This window comes from Athene noctua, chromosome 13 (genome assembly GCF_965140245.1).
Source record: "Athene noctua chromosome 13, bAthNoc1.hap1.1, whole genome shotgun sequence".
In the NCBI taxonomy this organism is placed as follows: domain Eukaryota; kingdom Metazoa; phylum Chordata; class Aves; order Strigiformes; family Strigidae; genus Athene; species Athene noctua.
Genome location: NC_134049.1, coordinates 16269076 through 16295570, shown reverse-complemented (window position 1 = coordinate 16295570; position 26495 = coordinate 16269076). Strand labels below are relative to the sequence as shown.

The 26495-nt window shown below is 43.9% G+C and overlaps 1 protein-coding gene across 2 annotated transcripts in view; it reads left to right on the top strand.

Annotated features, from left to right (window-relative positions):
- The window catches only part of MAP1A (microtubule associated protein 1A), a 64998-nt gene that overhangs the window by 10444 nt on the left and 28059 nt on the right, over positions 1-26495 (top strand). Inside the window, exon 1 of one of the 2 annotated variants that reach the window (XM_074917709.1) lies at positions 19423-19553. The exons of the other annotated variant lie outside the window; for it this stretch is intronic. The gene's annotated coding sequence lies outside the window, so the exon portion shown is untranslated. Of the gene's footprint in view, positions 1-19422; positions 19554-26495 lie in introns of those variants that run through there. 2 annotated transcript variants of the gene reach the window in all.

Here is a 26495-nt window from a genome sequence, read left to right as displayed (position 1 = left end):
CCTCCATAGGGACGTGGCAGAGTCCCCATCACTGAAGGTTTTCTAGATGTGATGGGACAGGGTGCTATGTTCCTCTTCCCATGAAAAGTTGGACCAGATGATCTTCTGAGGTCCCTTCCAACTCAGGCTGTTCTGTGCTTCTATGAACTCAACTTTGCAACAGTTAAAGAACAAGGAGTTTTACTAGTGGCACAGATGGTGTTAAGTTACAAACCTGGTAAGAAGCAAAGGCAAATGCACTAGTCCACTATGCCCATCTTAGTCTCAGTGTCTTCATTTGATCCTTCTTTTAAAGTAACTAATATCTCAGAGGTTAATGTTTTTACTTATACAAGTGACTCATCTTCTTCATGGAACTTGGAATAACTTTGTGTGTCAGCTTGTGCCATATACTTTTTTCCACTACACTGCTTAGTTAGTTTTCAGTCTCAAGTGCATGACAGTAAAAAAAGCTGACATGTTTATTCAAATTATAGTTCCCAGGTAGTGCAGATGATGTATTTGTGTGTTCAAGCAAAAGCTGCTATACACAAGAAGCAAAAGACCAATTGCTTGTAAAAATTGTATTACAGTGAAAGTGAATGTTCCCCACAGTTGTGGCCTCTTGCTAGAGACTTCTGTAACATAGATCACCTACTGATGGATTTTGTTCCGCTCTTGGCTGTTATAGTAAAAGGACTACTGTGTCCTAAATTTGCATGTTTAGGTAGCAAAAAAGTCAGTGGTTAACCTTATTTTTTTTTTTCACAGATGCAACAGTGATTCTTTGGACTTTTAGATGTGATTTCTAGTCCTCAAGCAATTAACTTTCCTGTACCATTTGTCTGCCAACATACTTCTGACCAGAAAAATGTAAAAGCAAGCATCTGTCAGCTTCTGTGCTTCTTCCTTATGTGCTTGAGGGCTGTATTTGCTCTCATAGTAACAATGCTGAGCGTGACCTCAAAGATCCTGTGAACTGCTGTCTCCCAAAATACAGTTTCCCGTGCTCTAAGTGCAGCCCATGTTTCTTGTTGCTGGCTGCAGCAAGTCCAAGCATTGCTCTTTTCAGATTACTTCTGTCACAGTCAGCTTCCGATTTTTCTCCAAGCTAACTGAAGAATATCTCTGTGGAACTTACAAACACCACCAGGATCTACCAGTTAGACATACTTTAATTGGTTACTTGTGCATTTTGTAAGAATGCTGCATGTCGAGGTACGTAGTTGTATTGGTTCAAGCAAAAGGTATGCCCAGCACAGTGACAGAAAATGGATGCGTGGGCAAGAGTGTAAGATGAGCACATTAAATACTCCTTCCTAGCTCACATCTCTTTCCAGCTCATGGAAACAGGTATGTTTTCTGTGTGTTTAGTAACACTCAGCCCTCTTGAACTTTTACAAAGTTTTTCAGCTATTCCCTACTAGAAGTAAAAAAATCTAGCAAGGATTAGAACAGTTCAGTGACATGTTACAGGAAGAAATCTGCAACCTCTTATTTCCTTGGATTCTCATCCCTATCTGGTCTTATTTTGATGTGCCTTCCTACACTGGACAATTCCTGTCCGATCTAGTTGTGTTATAGATTTGGCCTATTTGCATCCCCATTATTTCTCCAGATTGAAGAGGTCTGGCTTACTTAATGATTCGTTATAGGGAAGCTATTCCATACTTTTTATCTTTCTTGGTTTATTAATGTCTTCCAAATCTACATCTTTGAGATGCTGGGATCAGAACTGTGCAGTGTTCAAAGTGGGGTAGAGCTATGTATTTACACAGTATCACATGATTTTTTTTTCTTTTCCTGATTTCTAACACGCCTACTTTTGGACTGCTGCTGAGCAGTGAGCTGACTGTTGAATAGAACTATCATAACCTCAAGACCTCTCCCCACTGGTAATAGCTCTAGTTAGCAGTAGTTAGTGTCTTTTCATGTGTGATTTATACTGCTAAATAAAATGACAAAGAAACTCAGCACTGTGAAGTCTCCCTCAGTAGTTCATCCCCAGCCATGCAGATAGCTCGGTGTTGTCCATAGGCCTTGCCATCAGTCTGCTTTCCTCCTTCTCAGGTTGTTTATGAATGTGGTGAGCGGCACGAGTCCTGATACGAGGCTTATATGACATGCCCTATGAAATAATAATCCCACTATATCAATACAACCTTTGAGATTTTGACAAGCTTATTTGGTTTTTATTAAGAAGTAAGGTCATATTTTCTGTAATGCCATGCTGATTGGCATTCATTTTGTATTCTATTTGAATCTTTACTGCTGATGGGTTTTCCAGTCTTCTAAGACTTAAATGCCAGAGCACTGGAGCTCAGACTGGTAGCTGAGAGCTTCTTAGTCAATCTCTTAGATCTTGTACAGAAATTATCTGTTTATACAGACTTAGTCTGATTGCTGCAATCTCCCACCACCATTACTGTTGAAATAGAAATAATTAAATTGTGTCTAAAATATATTCTTAATTTCTTCCAAATATAGAACAGAAATATGTACTGAATATTTCTGGCTCTATTTGACCTGCAGAGCTAAGTTTTAAAACAAGAGAGAGCACAAAAGCAAGAACTTGTAAAATCATACATACAACTTTATTTCAAGATGTGCCTTTTACAATCTTTAACAGACATTTTTAATGCTAAGAGAGCTCCTCTGGAAACTCCACATCTTTAGAGTTCTCTTTGATGATAATATTGGGCTGCATTTTATGCATTTGAAGCCAGCATGTTGAACCTTCTTTGGTAGGCCAGTTCAGGAAGTTATCAGGATTAATCTTTGTTTTGCTTTTGTGTATTTCAAAATGTTCTTTTATTCATAAGGTACATATTATGGTTCTCACTGCGATACCCAAAAGGCTACTTGGTGAAGAAACCAGAGCTGCAATAAGCTATTTTGCACTTCAGCTAAGAAGAGATTAATTTAACATCTGTTTCTTGCTTTCATGCTGTTCTGCCCAAATGTTGATTACTGACTGAAAGGGCAAATGGTGCTTTTTGGACTCCAAAATTCATGTAAGCATTAAACTGACCTTCTGCAACTGACATTTCTGTGCATATTTGTTATACATTTGAAACTGCTGAGGCTTTGGTAAAATCATACAGGATCTATTCAAGTGAAGCATCATTCCTATAAAAAACAAATTTTGTAGATGCTCTGATTCTGTTAAACTCCTCTACTGAATAGTAAGGTGAAAATTCTGTTCAGCTCTTTAAAAGCAAATAAGATCAAAGGAAATGCCTTATCGAATCAGCCCAATATTCTGCCTCCAGAAGTAGCAACAAGAGATGCAGTTCGGGGAAGCACGTGAGTCTAACTGCTTTTGGCTGCCCTTTCTCCCCCTTGCAGGTCCCTCACTATGCATAATGCTTGGATTAGGGATGTTAAACAGCATACCACGAGGAGCTCCTTTTAGTAAAAATTGTTTAATCCCTTTTGAATCTACAAATGCTGTCTGCCTTCACAGTCATGTGTAGCAGCAAGTTCCTGAAATTCACTAGCTGTCTAAAGAAGGAATTCCTCTTTTGTTTTAAGTTGATTTAGCTTTACTGAGTGCTCCCTAGCTTCTACTGTTTTAGGATTTCGTGAATAATGACCCTATCTACTAGCTTGGATTTTGATTTTGATTTTTTTTTTTAGAATTTTTAATTACCTCCTTTCTGAAGTGAAGAGTTCTGGACTTTTAAGACTCTTATGATAAAGCCACTGTTCAAGCCTCTTAATAATTTTGATCTAAGCTAAACCTGAATTGATAGACACAACACTTTGTGTTATCTTCATAAGCAGCAACAGCATGCAGTGCTATCCTAGAGCATCTCTTACCCTCATAAAGATAATTCTAAAGAAGGGATAAACACATCACCTTTTAACAAGGTCCATCACATAAGAACTTTTGCAAAATACTGGCTTCCCTATTTTAATGAATACTCAGTGTTACTGCCTCTCTATAATCATGGACCCTATTTATGGTATGGCACTTACGTGACTTCTTGTAGTACTTGAAAATAAATACAAGATTTCCAGGTCTTATCCTCAGCTGTTGTACATGAGTGACATCACCACAAAATAAACCCTCCTGCTTTCACTGCAGACCTCAGCATCCTCTGGAATCTAACTGGCTTCCGTAGAGTTTGGCTGAGGTCTGTGCAGTACTGGCCCAGGTTGGGGCAGGTGGGGCCTCCTCCTGGAAGGCTGAAGTGGCTGTTGGCATCTTTTATGACCTTAGTGAACACTCAGCTCCATTGTTCTGACAACTCAGGCATTTCAAGGGTTGTAGGCACTGTTTTTAGCACCTTACATAAGATTTTTTTCTCAGCAGACACCTGCCATCTTTCTGTGTGTAACCCATTTTAATTCCTTCTATTTTTTGCCTAGAATAGCATTTTCTTTTCTTTCATTGGCTGTTTGGTATTATTCTCTTATCTCTACTTTTTTGATAAGCTGTTTATGGTATTTTTTAAATAAGAAGTGTTCAAAAGCTCTGAGTGAGCCAGTTAACAAAAAAAAAAAAAAACCACCCAGCAGCATGTGTTTCCACTCAATGCCAGCAGAAAAACAACACAGGCTGTTGAAGAGCCCATTTTCTCCATCTTATAAAATTAGCAGCTTTCAGTTGCTGGATAACAGTTTATGAAGGATCTGTATGATGCAGAACAGTTCTTTAAACATTGCTCCTGTAACTCATGTTGTCCATCACAGTAGTTGCACGGGGAATAACTTGGGGGGGGAGGGCTGGTGTTCATTTGTGGGGTTTTGGAGGTTTTGTCTTCCTTTTTTTTTTTAGTGTTGTTGTGACATTTCTTTGACTTGACAAAGGCAGCATTCTCTTGGTGGCCATGTGCAGTGTAAGCACGGCAGCTGCGACGACAGAGCAACCTTCTAAATAAAACTAGTTCTAATACACACTTCTTTTGGAGTCTTCATGTTCCATGTTTAGCAGAGGTGTTGAAACTAGAGATACTTATTATAAGCTAATGCAAGCTTTGGGTGACTTATTTTTTACAAACATTGACAGTATTCTAGCATCACTCGTATCCAGAGACTGGTGACAAAAGCCTTGTTAATGTATTATTAGTGTGTCATTGTTTAACTGTGGCTCTGTACACTTTTCTCCTCTAGTGTTCCTGGCTTCCATGGCTTAGAGTAGGCTTTTCCAATCCTTGCCACTGGAACTTGCTAAAACAAACAAGATGAGCAAAGGGTAAGAAGGATTAAGTAGGAAAATAATCTTTAACATGTGATAGTATCAACAGCTGTGTATAATTTTCTGACAGATTTCTTGGTCTGTTTTCCTCTACTGTGCTGTGAAGACAGTTCCCCAACTCCAACAGTTGGAGAATCTCCAACAGATTCTTTGCTGTTAAAGAACCCCCGGTATTGTCACGGGCTTGATGAGAGTGTCTCTGAGCACCTGCGCTCAATTCCTGTTTACCTGAGTGTTGCACTTAAGCAGTTGGAGGTGAGTGGCCTCCTCCTGGGCCTGAGGACCCAGGGCTGAGCCAGCCGCGCTGCTGCTGTGCTCACACTCGTGGATACATCTAGAGAGGTTTGCCTGGCCGCTTCTGCAGCACTTTGCGTGGTGGCGTCATGAAGTGGAAAGTCTCTTCACTTGCAGCCAGTCTGTGTGCACTGTCTCATGGCTCCGGCGTAGAGGAGGGCAACTGGTAGCGCCGGTGTGCCAGAAGCAACAGAAACAGCCGCGCTGTCACCAGCTTCAGCAGCGGTGCAGGAGGTGCTGGCACAGCACGCTGAAACGGGGGCAGGATAATGCTGCTCCTGGTGCTCCGCTGCGTCCAGCCCGAGCCGGGGAGCTGGACAGAGCTCCCCTGGCAGGATCTTGCCTAGGATCTCAGCTGCTATTTCCGGAAATAAATTCTTCCACTAGATGCAGATTCAGAAGAGTGAAAAACTGTGTGGAAGGAGCCTGTTAATCCTATTTTGCCATGGATTAATTGTTGTCATGTGCTACTGTAATTTTAATGCCATAATTCCTACCTCCTTACAAAACAGATGTCCCTCAGTCTCGCTGGCTCTGTTCCAGGATTTTGTCTTGCCCTATTAACCATGGCACTGCTAGAATACAGGCCTTTGTCCTCCGCCTGTAAGAACTTAAATTGCAGAGTGGAGGCACTGTTTTCCTTTCCTGATCAGATGTTGCTTCTTTCCTGGGGAATCTGAGATGACATGCTTTCTATATGATATTGATACTGAGAAATTATAACAGACTTTGTGATAGAAAATCATCAATCCTGAAGTGGTGTTAACAGGGATCGTTAAGGGCTTGTGTCTAGAGGCAGCTTTCTTTTGAAGTACCAACTTGTTTTCACTATTCCGTCTATTGGAATGCCTTACTGCTCAATTTGGAAACTTTAGAGGATTGTGTGCAAAAGCAATCAGCTTTTCCTGATTTCTTGCTGGGATGAATGTGCTACTGCAGAGGATTCACACCAGATCCCTATTCCATCTGTAATTTTTTTACTTTTTGCTTTATCCTGCTGGTCTGGATGAGCAGTAACGGAACAAATGAGTCAATTCCCAAGTTTGAGCTTTGGAAAATTAAGAGCACTGCAAAGAAAATAAATTCACTGCCTGAACACGTTCTCCTATTTTTGTTTTAAACCAAGCAAATGTTTTAACTGTGGTTTGTGTTTGGTCTTTGCAGGGTGTTACGGTTTTTGTGTTGTACAGACTTTTTAAGGTGAGGCATTTTTTATTTGAATGCATCAGGTTGCAAGCAGTCTGCTATAAACCATAGGTAATTAGTTTCAGTGGTTAATTACCTATGGTTAAAACTGTGCCTCACTTCTAGGATTAATTTGTTTGTGCTTTCCAGACACTATATTGCATTCTGCCTGTATCTACTAGGTCTGAGTTTTCTTCTAGAAGAAATCTTACTACCTGCAGCTGTCTTCTCACCTCATAATGCATTCTGGTTTATAAATCGGATTAATTTGGGGTGTTTCAACCTCAAACAATGCTTGTAACTGTGTTAGAATCTTTTCAGTTCTAGAATCTTAGAATCTGCCTTTCAAAAATTAAAACCCTAAACCAAAAGAGAAATCCAAAAATCTCTAGTAGTGTCTGTAATGTCCACATTATTGATCTCTCTGTTACTCTGAATTAACAGCCTGCAACATCCACAGCTACCTCTCTAAGCTGAGTTGAGCTCATGTGCGCTGTTCTTAGCAGTGAAGTTACTGGTTTCTACAAAGTAACCAACATTGCACGAGTATGGTGTAAATTCCTTGCTCTGATCAATGATTTTGGTACCAATCATGAGTTTCAGTTAACAGTTAGTGTATTTTCTTGCAGGTAATCGATTCCTTGAGAACAACAGTTATATTCCCCTAGATATACCTTGAGCAAATATCTGCTCATCAGCTGTCCCTCATTTAAAACTGATTTTAACCTTCCCAATGTAAGCTAACATCCTTCTAGAATATGGAACTATTTTCCTTCTTTCTGTCTGACAATACAAATGCATCAGACCTGTCCTTGGCTGCCTGAATAGGCTTCCCCACAGAGCCCTGAGTCATAGCCCAGATCTTGATTCTTGCTTCAGGATGGTCGATAACTTGTGTTCAGGGATAAGGATGGCTCTTAAAATTGCAGCATATAGCTTGCAATAAAATACTTCCTAGGGAGCAGGAGGGTGCTTCATGCATGAAGATGACACATGCAGATGTGGTTTCTTGGAGGCTAAGTTTGGTAATGTAAGAGTTCCTACACAGTCCCGCGGTCACCACACACTCATTTCTTGTTTGTGTGTAAGCATGCTTCTCTGAGCTGCTGTCTCTGAGTGGAGTACTACAGGCATACGTGTTCATTAAAGGGAAATGTTCAGCACAAGCAAAGATTCCTGCTGTCTTTGGGGGGGAAATGGTAGAGGATGAGCCATCAGCCGTAGGTGTTATATGTGGGACTCATTTGCTGCAGAGAGGCAGCAAGATATCACTGTAGGATATCACTGCTGTGATAGGAGTGCCCACACGGTAACTGTTGTGCTCCACTCCTCTCCTTTCTTTGGGCATCACTTAGGACTGGTGTGCATGGGAAGCCTGCACAAGCAAAACTGTCAGTACGGTACTAGCAGTCGAGCTCCTGATGCAGGCGTACTTATTTGAGAGTGAGTCTTCACAAACCAGATTGTGTCGATATAGTTATTTGACTAGAACTAATACAGTTATTTTTTTACTCAGAATTAGTCCTTATACAAAACACAGACAAAAATATTGCTCGGTGAGGTTTTTACTTTGTTTTCTGCATTGTATCTCCGTAGATAACTAACTTTCCAATTTTGTGAGTTTTCGTATCAAAGCTCCTGGAGTTGAAATCATGCAGTCGTGAATCCACTGGTAGATTTTTCTAAAGTTAAAACTTGCCCTACTATATTATTGCTCTTGCTGCTAAAACCAGACATTGTGGTTAAATGTTGTTGACAGTTCATGGAATTGAAATTCTTGAAGCATATAGGGAGGCAAAGAGGGAAGAGTAATTGGGTTTGTCCTGGAACAGTCTTTTGAATCCTTCAAGGATAGTGGAAGTAGTGAGTGACTTGTGCTGAACCAGTTCTGCTGTTCTGCCTTTCATATATAAAGATTTGAGATGTCAGGATCTGTTTGAATGGACCTTGAGAGAAGATTAACCCTTTAATTTGATAGAAAAGTATTGTGGTTTAAGACCAGCCAGCAACTAAGCACAAAGTGGCTGCTTGCTCACTCCTCCTTCTCTGCCCTGGTGGGATGAGGAGAAGAATTGGGGAAAAAAAGGTAAGACCTTGTGGGTTGAGATAAGGACAGTTTAATAGGACAACACAAGGAGAGAAGTAGTAATAATAATACTAATAAAAGAATGTATAAAGCAAGTGATGCACGATGCAGTGCTCACCACACGGAACCTCTGATGCTCAGCCTGTTCCAGAGCTGCGATCCCTCCTCCCCCCGGCAGCTCCCCCAGTTATACTGGGCATGATGTCATATGGCATCAAATACCGTATGGTGGCTCGTTGGGGTTAGCTGTCCTGGCTGTGCCCCCTCCCAGCTTCATCTGAAAATTAACTCTAGCTCTGTTCAACCCAGGACAAAAGGGAAAATCATCCTGAGGTTGTTGGGGAATGGTTCAACTTTTTCCAGGACACAGAGCAGAAGCAGCATATTTTGTTGGTTTGTTTTCTTTAGTTATTTGTGCCCTGGTAGATGTGGGTGTTTTCTTGTTTGTTGTCTTTTTAAAAGAAGTACTAAGTGTACACTGGCCTGTCCTTGAGGTAGTGAATAATGATTTGATTTCTCAGTCTTTTGTTAAATGGATTTGGCAGAATGCATTTTGAATCCATTTAAAACAGTGGGGTTTTTTCCCCCAATTATATTGGTCTTTATCTGTAGAACTTTCTAAGACAGACAAGCTGCATGAGACTTAAATTTCTCATGGTTAAAAAAAATATAGGAAAAAATCCCTAAACAACAGAATAGGACAAGGCCATATTTTTTTCAGATGACCTGTTCTCAGTAGTTTTACTCATATTTTTGTAAAATGAGGCTGGTTCTGGATTTTGTCTGCCTTCATTTTGGCAGTATCTATTCTGGAAACTGGTTATGACTATTCACAGTGTTACTTTCCTTTCAGGTAGGTGAATGGTCTGGCCATTAGGTGTGACCTAATCCTACCTCTTTGCCTTTCAGATTTTATTGAGTACTAATGATTCTGCAGGAGACAGTCTGACTCCTATAAAGAAAATTCTCCTGGGATCACTGTTCTAAAGATGGAATTAGCTTGCATTTTTATTCCTATTTCATGAAGATTAATAATTCAAAGAGGTTATTGATTTTTTTTTTTTTTTTTTAATTTTTTTCCTCCCCTCCATTTGTTTTTCATCTCTGGTTTCATCTGAGCTACATACTTGCAAGAAAGCATGTGCTGCAGTGCTGATCTCATCCTACAGGAGGGCATAAACCCAGGAGGGAATAGTGCCTAAAATGGATGTCCTTTTTGATCGATGTCTAAAGAACATTTGCTTATTTTGCATCTTTTATTCTGTTTCTTGACTAGTAGGTCTTATAAGCAGCAAATGGTTGGTAACTGTAATATCCCAAACATACACACAATTTACTAGTGGAAGGACTAACATTTTATCTCTTTAAATTTAAAATATGCCTGGAAGAACAGTTCCTGTTCTGTAATCATAGCATATGGTTACTTCTTGTGGTATCATTGCATGTAGTAGCAACTAGATCCTATGGCTGTTAGTTTTTCTTTGAATTTTTTGCTTGTCTTCAGAATTAGATTCGTTGTGAGAGGAGCCTCCATACAGTGCCAGTTAAATCTGCGTGAACCTGACAGGTTATGGGTTCTGCAGCTTCAAGGAACGGGGCAAAGCTGTTTGCATTACTTACAGAAAAATGTCTGCATTTCAACATCTCAGTTTCCAATTCTAAATACCGCACTGAGGAGAAAAATGAGCAAGACCAGTATGGATTAATAAAGACTATACCTTTTCTTTTAAGCAAGTCTTCTACAGTCTTTGACACGGTCACATGAACACAGTAGTACATTCAGTGTATTACCAGCTTTCCCTGAATGTATTTTGTCTTGGAAGTTTTACCTGTGCCACTGCCAATTCTAAATCCTACTCTACCCTCTCCTCAGCCTTCCTTCTGGTTTGTCTGCCAGGCTTAGCTTTGCATCTCTCCACAGTTGCCACTGATGTTTGTTGCCTGTCTCCTGGGATCCTGCTGTGATTTGTCAGACTGTCCTACAGCTGTCCTCTCTAAAAGCAGCATGGCATCTGTTACCTGGATAATGAGCAGGGCAGCTGGTGAACTGGCGCCTCTGGACTGACACACTCCCTCAAAAGGATGTTAGCAACCTTCTTGCCTCTGTTCAGGCCTTGGAGACAGAGTTAAAGCAGCAAGTTCCCAGGAATCTGACCCTTCTCAGGGCAGCTGGTGTCTTTTACAAGAGATTACTGGCCAGTTCAGAGGAAGAATGTGATCTGGGACAGTTAAACATGTCTGGAAGAAAAAGATGCCCTCTGCAGGAAGAGCACTCTTGCACCACATTTGGCTCTTGCAGCTTCTCTCACACTGTCTTGGTTGCATTTGTTTCTTACTTTCAGTGCTAGACCTGGCTTGTACCTTCTCCTTCATTCTGTATGTTTGTTGGGACACATGGAAAGCTTTGCTGTGTCTCTGGCTGGAGCAGTCCTGTGGGTGCTAATCGGGCACTAATGCTGGCAAAGGCTGCTGAGAAGTAGAGCCAACCTGAACACCATGTCAAAGGCATGGGTTTCTCTTCAGGTGGACATATGCTGCTTACTGGAAACACTTTTGAAGTCTTTCCCTGAACTCAGTGTTACTAGGAAAACATGAGGGCTTGCTCCCAGTGTCTCTAAGAAATCACTAGGATTTGATCCTGGTCCCTCCTTCCTGTCTGCTGCATTAAGGCACCCCTTTGGGTGCCAAGGAGTCCAGCTGCACTCATGTAGGGGACACACTGCTGTTCTTACTGTGCCCCAGTATTTGCCTCAATCCCTCTTTTCATGGTTCTTCTGGTCTTTTAGTACTGCTCATGTTTGCTCCAGTTTCGCAGCCTTGATTTATAAACCTCTTTATCCTTTCCGTCGAGAGTTCTAGACAGGTCATCTTCTGTCATTTTCCCTAAAGCTTTTGAGTTGCTGAGTTAAATTAGGATCACCATTTTTAAAACCTTATTTTCTGGGACAAGAGAGACCAGTGTTGCCACAGAAAACTCACAGGGTTCATGAATTTGTTTAAAGTAGGAACTGGAAAAGAGGCTGGTAACAGGTGCTTTCAGTCTCTCTGAACCTGCATTAGGGATGCTATTAACACAAAAGTTAAATCCTAGTTGGTGAAGAAAATTATAAAGAACTAAATGGAATGAAGGACTTGGGCTGTCCACCTATAAACTTGTCAAATACCACAGCAAGTTTAGAGAAGATAAATCTCAATAGTTTAGATAATCACTCCTTAGGCCCTGAAGTATCAGAAAGATGGAAAGATTATTCTCAAATTCAGGAAGAGAAGCCTAAATATGTAACTATATTGGACCTGCAAAGCAGCTGAAATAATAAAATACTTAAGAGATAAAGGTTCCTTGAAATAGAAGTATACAAACAACTAACAAAGTGTCACTTAATTTCAGAAATTGTTATTTAGAAATTAAGAAAATTTGACAAAAGCAGGAAACAAATCTTTAGTCAGAATTTAAGCAACCATACAGAATAAATATCTGTAAATAAGGAAGGAGATAGGAAGTAGAGAAGACTCATTAAAGAGCTCCACAGAAAGATGCAGAAGTATTCAGCAAAAACAAGTATCCTTTAAAAACATCCCAGTAAAGCCTGTAGAAGAGTAAAAATTGCTGTACCTAGATAGGTATGAGGATAGCCAAGAGGATTTTAGAAGTGATTTGAAAAGACTTGAACAAGTAAAATTGGTTTTGGTTTATTGAAAGCAGATAGCCAGTGAAAGTGAGTAACTGGATAGTCAAAGAAAAAAAAATCTTCCAAGAGGATAGATGCAAACAAATCCTTGTGCTTCTCTGCAGTCTTCTCTGTACAGCATGCTGTGGTGATAGCCTGCTACCTCTTCTCTTGTAAATACTTTGGCAGTCTTGTGTAATGAGATCCCACAAGCCTGGGATGCAGACTAACAGAGAAGTCAGTTCTGTGCAATGAGAACTGCATGCTTTTCGTGCAGAAGTGCAGAGAAATGAGTACCTGTCCTTCCTAAGAAAAGCACAGAACTCAATATCAGGGCTCTGGCTGGGTCAGGCCATGGTTATTCTTTGTCCCAACACTCTTCAGAAGTGAGTATACTGTTCATTAGAATCTCTGTTCTCATTAAAGCCTTTGGCCTGTAGTTGTGAAGAAAATCAAGTGTGTTTGAGCATAAGACAGTGGGCAACACAGAGCTCCTGTTCAGAGAAGCACAACATCTTTAGACTCAACACGTGCGTTAAGCCCTATTTGGTATTAAGCTTTATCTATAGTTCTTGGAGGTCTCATATTTTATGAAGACATGCAGCCTTCACTTATATAAAACTGTTGTAAACATCATGGTAGAGAAAAGCATGGAGACATGACCCTGGCTGCACCCTAAAACTTGAAAATAACAGAAAAACATTTGAATAAGTTGCTTCTGTTTTGTGGGCCGGGAGCAATAGCCGGTCTGTGGCTTTGTAATGTTTATGATCCAGAACATTCCTGTCAGTATGATGTTGACTCAGGTGTGCAGTGATGAAATAAGCATTCGCATTGTTAACAGTTTAATTCCAGATTTAATTCCATATCCTAGTCAGAAGGGAACAACACCTAACATCCCAGGAAGCTCCGAGGCCTTTTCAAAGTGCCGTGGAGAGGGAGCAGAATTCCTCAGCCAAAAGACAGGGTCTTTGTTTCAAACCATAGTGCTTCCGTGACTGTTGTATGTTTGACTATTGGAGAAGAATTTATTTTGTTAGCATAAGTGGGAAAACCTCCCTTTTCTCTAATTCAGTGATCGAAATAAATCTGTCCTTGCATCAGAGGATAATAGTGCCTTTAAATATCAATGTTTGAGTGGCTCTTGGAACTGAACATCAGTGAGCCTTACCTCAGTACTGGTAAGAGCACTGGTTTTCTTTTGGGTTTGTTGTTTTTGGTTTTGTTGTGGTGTGGGTTTTCTGTTGGTTTGCAGATGGGGGTTGGAGATTAGTTGTTTGTTGGGTTTGGTGTTTGTTTCTCTCTCTCTATTTTTGAATCCTAAGCCTCTGTTCTGTGGTCCTGGTGCCTGTTCTGTGATGTGCCACAACTGTCAGGTGAATCTCCTGATTTCCTGGAGGACTAAAGAAACTGAAATGTTCTTGATCATAGCTCTGTAGGTCTTCCTAGCTTTAGAAAGTAGGAAGTGGAAGCTAGAAGCTCAGTTCCCACTCTTTAGGAACTGGAAGAGACTTGAAGCTCAGTAAGTGCTTTCCTTATTGGTGCCCCCTTTCTTCTGCTTTTGACAGCTATTTTTAGGCTTTTTGCTAAATGGTCATTGGTTGTTTTCTTGAAAAGCTAAAAAGAAGAGGTTATCTGCAACTGTTATCTGATCACATGAAGTCTGGAGGGCTGCCTCAAAGAACTGCTGTGCAGGAGGCTTTTTAGGCCAGTTAAGTAACTGGTTCATGGTAAAGGCAGCAGCTGTTTCAAGAACCTCCTCAGCTTTGAGTTAAGTGTGTTGCTGGTCAAGCAGTACACATATGACAAAGAACTGTGCTTTGTGAAAACCACCATAGCTCCTAAGTAATTTTTCTTTGTAAAAAACATTTGCAAACTACAAAAAAGATGCATTCCTAGCTGCTGGGGCCTGAACACATAACCAAAAATGGAAAGCAACAGGTAAATTAGAGAAAGTATATGCATCAACCTTCAGTTATGAATTTCATGGAGATAACTATTTCTGATGTAAATTCTCAATGGCAATTGGAAGACACCAAATTTTTATGACACATACAAAAATTTTTGATGTAAAAGAGAGATAAGAGCATGATATGATATTGTTGAAACTATATAGTGTCCTTATAAAACAAGATCATGGATGGAACATAACAAATTGTCCTGTTTATATATTCAGAAGGTTTTAATACAGTTAAGGACATCAGACTAGTTCATTCTTAAAAGTGTATGTGCATGACTGTTAACAGGGAGAGATTTTGAAACAATTACTAGTATCAGTAGATGTCCTGTTTAGACAGTTATATCAAATCTTATTTTGCTGCTTGAAATAGAATATGCTATATCAATTTACAAAAATCAGTACAAAATGAGATCTTGCTGCCCTAAGTATCCTGCTAGAGGCTGAATATGGTCATTGTTGTAATGGGCGTAGGAAAAGAAAAGGCTGTGGAGTTGTGTTGCTGTGGGAAGTGTCCCCATGTGTCTGCCCTTCCTGCTTGTGGCAGGGGGGAGCTGTGATCCTGAAGCGCTCTGAAAAATCTACTAATGGCAATGCCATTTCCAACCTAGGCTGGGTCTAGACCAAGGCTATCCAACCCCCTCCCTCCCTTCCTGCACCAGTTGCAGTGCTCTCTGGGGTGTCAGACATGTGTCTGTGTTGTAGGGTTATTAGGAAAGACCTGGAAAACTGTAGGCTGGATTAACGCTGGACTAGATGATCTTCAAGGTCCTTTCCAACCTAGTTGATTCTGTGATATCACCCTGTAGTCCAGGTCCAGCCTGCAAGCTGCCACCTGGGCAGTTCTTACACTGAAGTGGGTGGTGTTAACTCAGATACTAAGAAGCCTAGTTTAGCAGCAGTAGTAGCAAATACATCCTCTTGCTTTGTCCTCAGCACTGCTCTAAAGCAGCACCTTTCAGGTAATATCCTTTGCTCACCTTGTACATCCTAAAGCTGAAAAAGGGGACGGCATGTTTGTTTTGCAGTCATGCTGCATCCCTACCCATTAACTTTGCTCTTTACTTCTGACTCCCTGTTCGCTTTGACTGTGCAGATCTCTCTGGCTTGTGTTATACTGGTTATAATAGGATGACAAAGACAATAGGTGGTTATAATGGTCTCCTCTGTTTGTAAGAATGTCTGTTGTGGTGCACAGGGGACGAGCAAATGAGTCTGAAGTGATGATGAGCAGAGGAGGCTGGGAGCACAGACAACAAAGGTAATATATTCATGTTTGGGGGATAGGAGGGGGCAAATATAGCCTGTGTGCATATGCAAAAAAACTCCAACCATCAGAGTGGAGCCAGCCCACCCTCTCTCTTGTGCAGGGCTGGTACATTACAATTGATTTCCTCTTCTGTGATTTCATGGAAATCAGTAAGCTTTTGCTAACTGGTGGCTAAAATGTTTTCTAAAGCTACATGCTGTTCCACAGTTATATTAAGGATCAACATAAATGTCTTCAGGATACCAGAGGAAGAAACCTGGAACATGAGACACCTTTAAAAAGGACTCGAACAACCTGGGTACTGCTAAGATTAGTGTTAGACTTGTGTTCTCAGTGAATAGATGGCCCCTGGCAGATGTTACCCTGATGCTCCTCTTTATCATGGTGAGGGAGGTTCTTACCACCATCACTGCCATGAGCAACATGCCCTGGATCTGTGCGGGGCCTGTGCTGTTCAACGTGCTCATGAATGATTTGGAGTATAGTGCCAGTGCTGAAATAACAGAGCTGCCTGCTGATTTTGAAGTTATTGATGGTCACTACATCAAGGGCTGGCGCTAAAGAAAGCAGCAGTGCTCAGCTACAGTCAAAAAGCAAATCAAATATTAGGAATCAGAAAAGCAGAAAACACTGTAGAAAACATCATTACGCCTTTATGTTGGTGTATAGTGCTCTGAATTCTTGAATGTGTTGTGCAGTTCTGGTCTCTCTCCCTCTTTCCCTGTCTCAGAAAGAATATTGTAACATCAGAAAAGTGATAGGGATGATCAAAAAGGTTTCACTACAAGAGGAGACTTAAAAAACCAACCAACCAAATGAAAAACCCAAACCTAGCAGTTCTCACCTTACAGAAAAGGATGTGGAAGAGCAATGGGACAGATACGAGAATACAAAAGCTCTAGTGAAGATTAATGGGAAATGATTCTTTTTTCCTTCATAACCTAAGAATTAGGGAATATCAAATAAAATCACTAAGCAGAAGTTACAAACCAAACATACAAGAGGAAGTAATCTTTACACTTGATGAATCGCTAAACAATTGCCACAGTTCAAAAGCATACATAGCTTCAAAAGACAGTAGAGAAGCTCATGAATTTCTACGTAAAGATGTGGAAACAACCTTTGTGGTGAGTGAGGGCATCTGCCAGGAGCTGAGAGGTATGATTGGAGGTGTATATATCTATCATGTATTTTATGCTCTTTCCCTAGCTGTCCACTCGTGGCTGTGGGCTAGATAGGCTTGTGGCTTGACCCAGTGTTCCCATCCTAAAGTTCTTAAGGATTAAGTGTCATGAGAAGGCTTTTGGGGCCAAACATGATCAGGTGAGGGAGTAGGGATGCACAGGTATGCTATGGAATGGGCTTTTCTGCATCTGCACTCTTTACAGGCAGGAATAAAGAATACATGGAGGTGTGGTGGGCTGCATTCTGGCTGCTGTACCAACAGTTTTAATTAAAACTATCAAACCAAATTGACTGAAATGATTGATCATTACCTTACAACTAACAGAACTAGTTATAACAGCAGCATGAAAGAGCCTGGGACCAGCAAGCCAGCTTGCTTCAGCTCTTTGAGGCAAACATTCTTTCATAGAAGTGAAACTTGGAATTCTTCCGTCCCATGTGGTTGACTGTGGGGAGCTGAGCCTTTCTGCAGCCAAAGGTGGGACACTCCCAGTCTGATCTATGCAGTGATTTACTTTTCCACATCTCTCTGACAATTTGTTTCACAGTCCTGGCTACTGTCAGAATCAATAAATTCCATGATGACAAGGCTTTGCTGAAGTTGCAGGCAGTGCTTGGTAGATCCTGAACTGAATGTTTAGATCCTCCTGTCAGTGGGTGGCTGTAACTGTTCAAGCGTGGCCACTTCTTCAGCATCTGTAGAACTGTTCTTTGATGTAGTCCCAGTATGCACATACATCCAGAGGAGCTTTTACCTTTAAGTAGTCTTTGTAGTTTCTAGTAGACTCAGTCCATTAGTTCCTGAATTAAACAAATGGAAACCCATAGATTCTCATTCCATATTATGTAGTACACATTTCAAAGGAAAAATTTATTTTCCACCAAAACAGAAAAAGGGTCAGTCTTACTCAGTTAATATTGGCTCTCTGCTCTTTCAGAGAAGACAGCATGAATGTGTACTCCTTTTCAGAACCCAGGCTTTTTCACCCTAAAAAGCTGGCTTCAGACTGAACCCTCATTTTCTTTCCAAAGATTGATAAACACTTTTAAGTATTCCTGCTGAGGATCGTACTTGCAAGTGCTGACTGTTACCTGTGTGTGTTTGTACTGGTGACCAGAACTGGCTGCCCCCCAGGGTCACTGGAAGGCCAGCGTGCCTTGCTGCAGGCCTTTCCGAGAACAGTCCCATGCTTTGTCCCAGGATTTAACGATCCAAAAGCATCTATTAAAAAGAAGTGCTCGATCACTTCCTGACAGTTGCTGCTGTATTCCTATGGCCGGGAGGTGATGCTGTGCTGGTAAGTCTGGTGACTGGAAGAGACCGGTGTCCCTTACCATCTGCTAGTTGTCTGATTTGACTGTCAAGTGAGTGGTTGGGTGTGGATCTGCAGAACTGCACCCTGCAGCGAGCTTTGTGTTGGAGGTGACAGCAGAATCCAGAAGGCTCTGTTCTCTCCCGTGCTCCAGCCCAGGGAGTGGTTCCCAGTACCGCTCTAGACTAACGGGCATCATCGAGTCGCTGGTGTGACTGCCCGTGCTGGGACTGTCGAGCAGAGGACTGGGATGTGATGGATGTAATGGAGCGGTTCAGCAGCTCCCATAGCATGGAACTATGTTTTTCAATAGTTTGTCACTTGAGAATTTTTTAACATTTGGTCTTTTTAAATAGGGTGTTGAGGCTGTGGTGTTACCTGTTTGAAATATATGGAAATCTGATGTTTGATTCCACTGCATGTATTTTTCCTGATGTTCACAGAATTTGATACTGATTGGCCTCATCTGAAAGCTATAGAAGAGAAGGTTCTAATTTTTAAACTAATCAAAATCCTGTCATCTTTTTATTCATGGGCATTGCATTGTCTCTGACAGCCCTTGGAAGATCACCGAGAGGGAGACCTGCTGTCGGGCAGGCAGGACGTCTCCCCCTTTTCACAGTTCTGGAATCTAAAAGTAAGCTGGGATCTTGTGTAAGGCAGGCAGGGCTCCAGCAGTGGTTTCAGTGCTTGCTGTGAAAAAGGGTCACTGCTGGCAGCCAGGGGGTATCTGTGTATCCGAGGGTGGGCTGAGGCCTCCGCCCAGCAGAGCAGGAACGCGGCAGCTTCTCTGTCGAGTGCCACGAGGGCCACTTGAGCCGGCCACCGACACTGGTTGGGAAATGAGTTGCAAGGTTTTTAGACAATGAATTAAATGTTTGTCTGGAGACAGTGCTGGAGGTGGGTCCCCGGGGGTCTGGCAGCCGCTGATGCCGCGTCGCTCGCTCTTGCCTGTCAGGGGGACCCGAGCTGGCCCCCGACACAGCCGCGGGGAACGTGGGCCCGGCCCCAGGCCCCCGCCGGGCTGCGGGCCCCGTGCCTGGGCTTGGCTTTACCCGCAGGACCGGGTCCGGCCTGAGTCACCTCAACCGAAGCCCCCGCAGACGGGTGAGGAGCAGCCTGGCTGGCGGGCGCGGGAGGATGTGCCGATCGCCGGGGCGGCCCCGCGTGTGCGGGAGCCGGTCCCGCAGCCCCGCCGCTCGGGGCGGGGGCCGGGCCGCGGATGGAGCCTGCGGCGCGGAGCGGGTTAAGCCGGGCCTGCGCGCTGGGGGGGCCGGGGGCGGCTCCTCCCCCCCCGCCGTGACTCCGCAGCCGCAGCCCGGGCTGCGCCGCTGCATCCGCGGCGCTCGGGGCTCCCGGTGCTCCCGGTGCCGGCCGGCGCTCCACGGGCCGCCCGCCCCGGACAGGACGATGGTACGTGCGCGGCGGGAGCGGGCGGGGAGCGAGCGGCCCCGGTGCCGCCCGGGCGGGCGGTGGGCGCAGGACGGGCGGCCGGTACCGGCCGGGTCCTGGTGCCGGTGCCGTCGGTTGCCCCCAGGAAGGCCGGGCGGCCGCGGCTGTGAACCCCGGTACCGGGCAAGCCCAACCCAGGCTCGGGGCGGTTGCTGGGTCGGCGCTGCCTTTGCAGGGGGGTCCTGAAGAAATCTTTGCGGAGCGGGCTGGAGCGGGTGCGCGTTTCTTTCCCGAGAATTGGATCCTGTGGGAGCGGGGGGGGGGCGAGGGGAGAGGACCAGTGACAGGAGGGAGAGGTGGCTGCGGACGGAGCTTGGCTTTTCTTGATCTGAGGACCTCGCCCCTTCTTAGCTGCTCGTGTCCCGAGTGTAGGAACAGCGGCGGAATTCCCGAGCTGCTCAGCTGTTCACTGCGCTCGTGTAGGGGCTCAGACACGGAAGGATGTATGAAGATGGGTCTGGAGAAGAATCTGGAGAAGACATTCTGCCCGTCAGGGACTTCAGGAGCCCTGCAGCGTTACGGTTTAGCCCTGAAGATGGTGTGCCACGGGAGAAGGGCGGAGGTGGCACAAGGCATCTCACAGATGCTCCCTTTGGGCAGGGCTTGGCCAAAGCCAGTATTAATGCCTGTATCACTGCTCAGCTCCCGCTGATGCTGGAATGAGGCTAATGCCAGTCAGGAGGGGGGAGGGCTGTTAAGGTGGCCTGTCATACTGCTGATTAGATGGAAGAGAGATACAGGGCCCCTTTTGCAATTTCTCTTTCCTCTGGTGCTGCACACCCACACATGAGTAGTCTTGAAGTAGCTGAAGTCTGGCTTCGAGCTGCTCAACACTACATTCTTCCACTACAGGAAGCCAAAAAGCATCCAAATGTGCCCAGTTAGTGGGGGAGGAAAAAGAGAAGGTTCTTGTAATGTGTGAGCGATGCAGCCTTTCTAGGGCAGCAGAGGAGAGGAGATGTGGCTAGGCTTGGGGCTGAGTTTCATCCTAGTAGGCTCCAGGGAGGGATTTTGTCCTTTAGAAACGAGAATAGTAAAGTACTTTCTTTTTCCTAGCAGTGGTCCTTTGTCATCCCTTACCCTGTTACATTTCCCATGTAGCACAGAGGTGCAAGGGGCCATCTTCCCCCTTTATGATCAGCTCTCCTGTATCACCAGTGGAACTGTGTGGCGCTGACACCTTTGCAGCCCACAAACACGTGGGGATCTATTTTCATAGGGTATCTTTGGCATCCTTTAGTGTTGCCACTAGCAGACATCTTAGGAGTGTTAAATCATCTGTACACTAATGCTAAAATGTGTCGAAGTGTTTCAGAATAGGGCCTTTTACCTCCCGGGGATAGAGCTGGAGGAGATGGAGCAAGGTTTGGCACATTGCACAGACCAGGGTACATGACCAGGAATATCTGTCAGACGCTGCTGTTTTGGGTAAGAGGGAGGAGGAGAGGCAAACCTCATTGACCAGGAAAGGAGCAATGAAAAGAAGTCAGTAGTGATGCCAACAAAAGCTTTCATAATAGAGAAGAGAGGGGGCTGAGAGTGATCAGAGTGGGACTGTCGGTGATGTAGGGAGGGGAAAAAAGAGGGAGTTGTACACATTTATCAGACAGTGAGCTGGGAGGGGAGGAGCGTGGCTGCTGCACACTCGCACACGCAGGAACACACGCGCACACACACACTGCGGCAAATTCTGCAGCTGGTGCCTGCTGGCTTATGACTGCAGAAAAAACAAGCTCCGGTTTAAACTCTCTGATCTCAGAGACGAGGCTGTTTCTATTCCAAGTAGCTCTGGTTCCACTGTGAGCAGCCCTGCAGGCTGGGCACCGTTCCAGCATGGCAGGGATTCCTCTTTCTTCTGATGGGGAGGGGGCCTTTGGCTGTACAAGGTCAGTACCCTCCCTGTCTGCTTGATGGCTCCGTGCTGGTTGGCTGTGACCAGACTGCATGTCTGTCCTTAGGCTTTCTCCAGCAAGTAGCTATCGTATACAGGCCAGGAACCTTTTTCTCCCTCCCCTTCTTTCCTGTGATCTGTCAAGGCCAGACTGTCAGGTCCTCTGCCCTGCTCACATTCTGTAGACAGAGAGATGTGTAGCTTTGCAGCAGTTTCTTTCCTGACAAAACAATCCATGTGCTGTCGTGTCTTTTTGCCCCACTTCCTTGTGTCTCTGTTGTTGGCATACCTGAGTCACCCCTCAGCAGATACGATAGTCAATGGGTGGTGGCCTTGGGTGCAGGAGCGTGGTGAGCAGTAGCCTGCACAGGCCCTCTGGTGAAAGCAGGGAAGCTGTGAACAAGGGGTACAGGGTGTCAAAGGATTGCAGGTAGATGCCAGAGTAGGGCTGGAAGAGGGGTTCCTCAGCACGAGCTTCTATGGGATGTGGTCTTGTGCTCCTTGTACGTGTTCCTCACAGACCATCCATCCCAGGTAGCTCCTGGGGTAGCTGCATCTTGCGAAAGCAGAAGCAGCCAAGAGCCAAATAAGGGTTCAGCTGTGTATCTTTGTGAGAGGTGTCAGAGCACAGAGATCCGAGCAGGTGGCCACGTGGCTAGCACAGCCAAGAGTGCTCTGTGTCTTGTCACAGGCTTTCCCTGATGGGCAGCAAAGAGAGACCTCCAGGCCCTTGAAGGGAGGTGCAAGAGGTGGTCAGAGAAGGTGAGATTGTCTGGTGAGCACACAGGCACTTGGCAGTCACTACCTCCAGATGAAGGGTGTGTCTGCTCGCCTGTGTGTTCACTGGGGAAAAGTAACTGGGGAAGAGAGGGAGGTGATAGAGATGATCTATCAGCCCCGTAACTGTGCAGTGGAGGAAAGAGAGTGAGTTATGTGTAAATGAATGCTTAGAAATTAGTCTGGGGAGGATTTACTGAGATGGAAAAAGAGGATTAATTTTTCTTCCCCTAAAAAATCCTGAGTTACCTACAGGACCGTGTCTTTCTGGACTCCAGCACAAGCCTCAAAGCTGTTGACAGGAAAGACTAGAGAAAGTATTGAGCTACTTTGGTTTTAACTTCTCATTTTGTATTAGTTTTTTCTCCATCCCTTAGAGGTGCTTGGTTGACTAGTATGAGTTCCTCTTACAAACACACATGCTTTGTGTTAGTCTGGAGTAAACACTTTCCCTTCTGCTAAAGCATTAAAAGTAACAAGTTTCTACCAGTTTTGTGAAAATTGGTGGGGCGGTAGAGGAGGGTGATCCAAATGGGTGCTTTCCCTGGGTCATACACATTCTGCTGCTGCTTGGGCAGCCACTGCTTACCTACCCCCAGCCCTCGGGCGGTTCACGTCTGTCTCCAAGGTCACTGCCGCTTGACCAGTTGGTAGTTGTGAGTCATGAGAGGAACTGGGGGTATTGCAGTGCACCGCAGGGGACGTGGAGGGAGCCAGGATTATCACAGTGGGACAGTGCAGGGTGGACACATAAAAAGCAGTCTTCGTTATTTCTTTGTCTTGCTGTGCCTAAGCTCTGTGGCTTGTTTCTACATTTCCTTCACACTAAAGAAATGGAAATAAATTTCTGTATGTGTTGACTAGTGACTGTAGATCAGTTCTTCTCCTATCAAGCCTTCCTCTCCAGGATCACAAAAGTTAGTACTAATGGAACAATTAGTTGTGTATGGAGCTGTCAGGAAATCTGTCCTTCCAAGGCTTTATTCACAGATGAGCATTGGTGTTCTTGGCCAGCAGGTTTTTGGTTCTCCCAAGACGGGCTCTTAAGTCTTGCTGGACTGATCTCTCAAACGTGTAGAATAGTACTGGATCAGATATTATTTTTTTTAATGGGAAATGCAGTTTTGATTTACTTCCACCTTTCTGATAAGCATCATCATCCCAGTTTCTGTGTTTTGAATGAAATGAATGAGATCTTCCGTTGCTTTTGAAAGTAAAGGCTTGGATATTTCCTTGAAGAGGACGAAGGTTGAGAATCTCAAATGGAAGGAGGCGTGTAAGTCACAGAGGGGCTAGGATTTAATAAGCATGTCTGTTATCAGTATGTCCTACTGAACAACCTGTGTGTCTCTTGGCACATATTATTGTCTGTCATGAGCCCTCTTGCAAAGCACCAAAGTCTGGCAATTTACTAGAACCTGTCTCAGGGCCCTGGGTTCACAGTTCGACCAGGTATGTAAGGTTCTTTATGTTACTGACATTCTCCGAAACAAGAAAATCTTCTGTAAATGTGTAATAACTTTTGAGATCCTGGAGAAGAAGGTGCAATAGGAGGAGAACTCATCTATAGCCACCAGTCAGGCACATGGAAATCTGTCTCCTTGTCTTTAGTGTGAAGGTAAGGTGAAAACAAATCACAGAGCCTAGGCACAGCAAGACAATTTCAGACCCCTCCTATGGGAAAGGCTGAGTCTCCTCTGATTCCCTGGGAGTCAGCTAAATGCCTCAGGCAGCAGTGGCTTAAGAAATGGTTGTTATTGAATATGTGGATAGAATACCTAACCTGAAACTCTTGTAGCTGTTTTAAGGTTGGACAGGAGAGGCCATTCCTGCCTCTGGGATACTGGCCACGTACCAGCTGGCAGGACATGAGCAGCGCAAGCTGTAGCCTTAGCTCCTACCTGGAGACTTGGCCAGCAGCTGCATGGCACCACTGCAGGGGTGGGCTGGCATTTGCTGGGGTTTATGCTGGCATTTGCTTTCCGTATGTTTTGGTAGTCTTGAGGAAAGTCCTTTTGGTAGTTTCTAGTGAAAAGATGAAGGCTGTTAAAACTTAGTGCTGTTTTTTACAACATGCTATAGCTACAAATAGATTGTGCTAAAAAATCATAGCAGCATAACAGGCAAGTCTGAATTGTTTGTTTCCTCTATTCACTTTCAAGTTAGGAGATTAAGTTAATTGCTTTTGCACTTGCTGTAGCTAACCTTTATTTCACTGGGATTCAACATCTCGCCTCTGCCACTCACTGTTCAGCTCCAGTGCCAAATTCTTAATTCAGAAGAAAACTGGATGGAGAAGGCCATTGGTATCTCTCTTTTGAATGTTGCCTGAGGAATGTCAATCTGTCAACAGGCACTCAAGGTGCTAATAGCTATCTTAGAGGAGAAGTGGGCAAGAAGCCAGTGATTACCTTCTGGTTGACTAGATTTATGTTCTGAAAAGCTCCCTAGAATGGTTTAAGAGGGGTAGGTTGCAGTACTTGGACAGAAATGTGAACACTGCCCAGGCCATATAAGAAGTAATTGACTTCAAACAAATATGACTCCTTCCCACGGTAAGAAAACCTTGGATAGCGTGATCCTCTGTGTCTTTGATCTGTCTGGCATCTTTTTGAAGAACCAGCTTGCAGGCTGGTAGGTATGAGCACAATATGTGTTTTAGCCCAGTTTCTGATTGCTAGATTTGCATGGGAGTTCTAATTGTTATGGGGTTTCTTTCATGCTGTTCGTCCATATTCAAAGGCAAAGACCATTGTCAAGGAAGAGGGAGACAGGGGAGCACAGAAAGGTTCTGTGCGTGCATGGGTCTGAGGGAGCTGAACAAGTGAGAGGCCCTGAGATAAAAGTGCTCGTGGTGGTGGAGGCCTCTTCTATTCCTTTTTATTCTCCCAACTCAGTCCCCGGTTCCACTGTGTAATCTGCAGGCTGAAAGGCTTGGCTAGACTGGGTGGCATTAAGAAGTAGGGGCTCCTGCTACAAAGTGAGACTTCAGTGAGCTCAGCATGAGGCAGACTGGTGAGAGGCAGTGGCCGAGTTGACTTTTCACCAGTATTGAGATAAGATGTCCTTACTGTGCTAGAAACCTCCTCAGCTTCTCCCAAATGTCTTTTTTTTCAATGCTGAACAGGCAAGGCCTGCATTTGCTGGCAGAAGGAACAGAAGGTCTTGAATCTCTGCACTTTGAAATAACTTTCTGTATCCTATTCATTGTCACTGTACTCCATGCTGTAAATCAAATCCCAGGAATCCAGACCATGCAGAGAATCTGTCCAGTGGCAACTAGATCCAAGAGTGCAAAGTCATAACGCAGCAAAGAACGATGTTGGCAGAGGACAGCTGCTTTTTCTCAAGGGCTCAGTCCTTCTGTGCTTTACCACCCCAGCCACACAGAGTCCACACCTGGTTTAATATCTGTATCTTAAACAAAGATGACATTCAGCAGGTCATCTTCAAAACAAGCAGGTGAGACGGAAAAAAAGCTACTTAGAATGAGACTGTTAACAGTATGGAACAGGAAGGAGGTTTGAGGAGTTTAAACAGATGCTAGAAATCAGAGGCAGGAGCCTCTTGCCAGAAATTTGGCATCTTAATAGGCAAACAGGAGGAAATCTCAGAATTATTTCCTTATTTGTGACAGCCACCCCCTCCTTGATACGACTAAGCTCTCTCTGCCTCAGGCAGTTTGCTTCACATTTCATATTGATCAGTTGTCCAAAAAAAAAAAAAAAAATCAAAGAGAGAAATAGGACAGATCACGAGCTGTACCTCTAAGTCAGTCAGAATCAGCATTACCCAGATACTTCAAAACTAGGAGAAACATGCAAGATTTTTCAGTTTGTGCTATGTTCTGGTTGTAATAACATGTATCCTGTGATGCATATTCTTATTAAAATTAAGAAATCAGAAGCTGTCCAGCTCTACAACTTACAGGAGTCTTCAGCCCTGGAATCTGGAGCAGGGCATCCGCCTCAGTGCCACCAGGAACAGTTTTGTGGGAGCCTCTGTTCAGGGACTGGCAGCAAATCACAGCTGAAGTCCCACTGATGAGGAGAACATGAAACATTCATTTGGTTTCCAAAGGCACCATCTGTAAGTCTGCAGGGGTTAGGAGAGTGAGGGCAGCAGATAAGAGGGTATCTTAAGGTGTGTTTAGGTTTCCTTTTGTGGGTTTAGCTGGAGACGTTTAAGAAGTTACTGCTCCAGCTCCTCACAGCTGGAGATAATGCCCCCGTGTA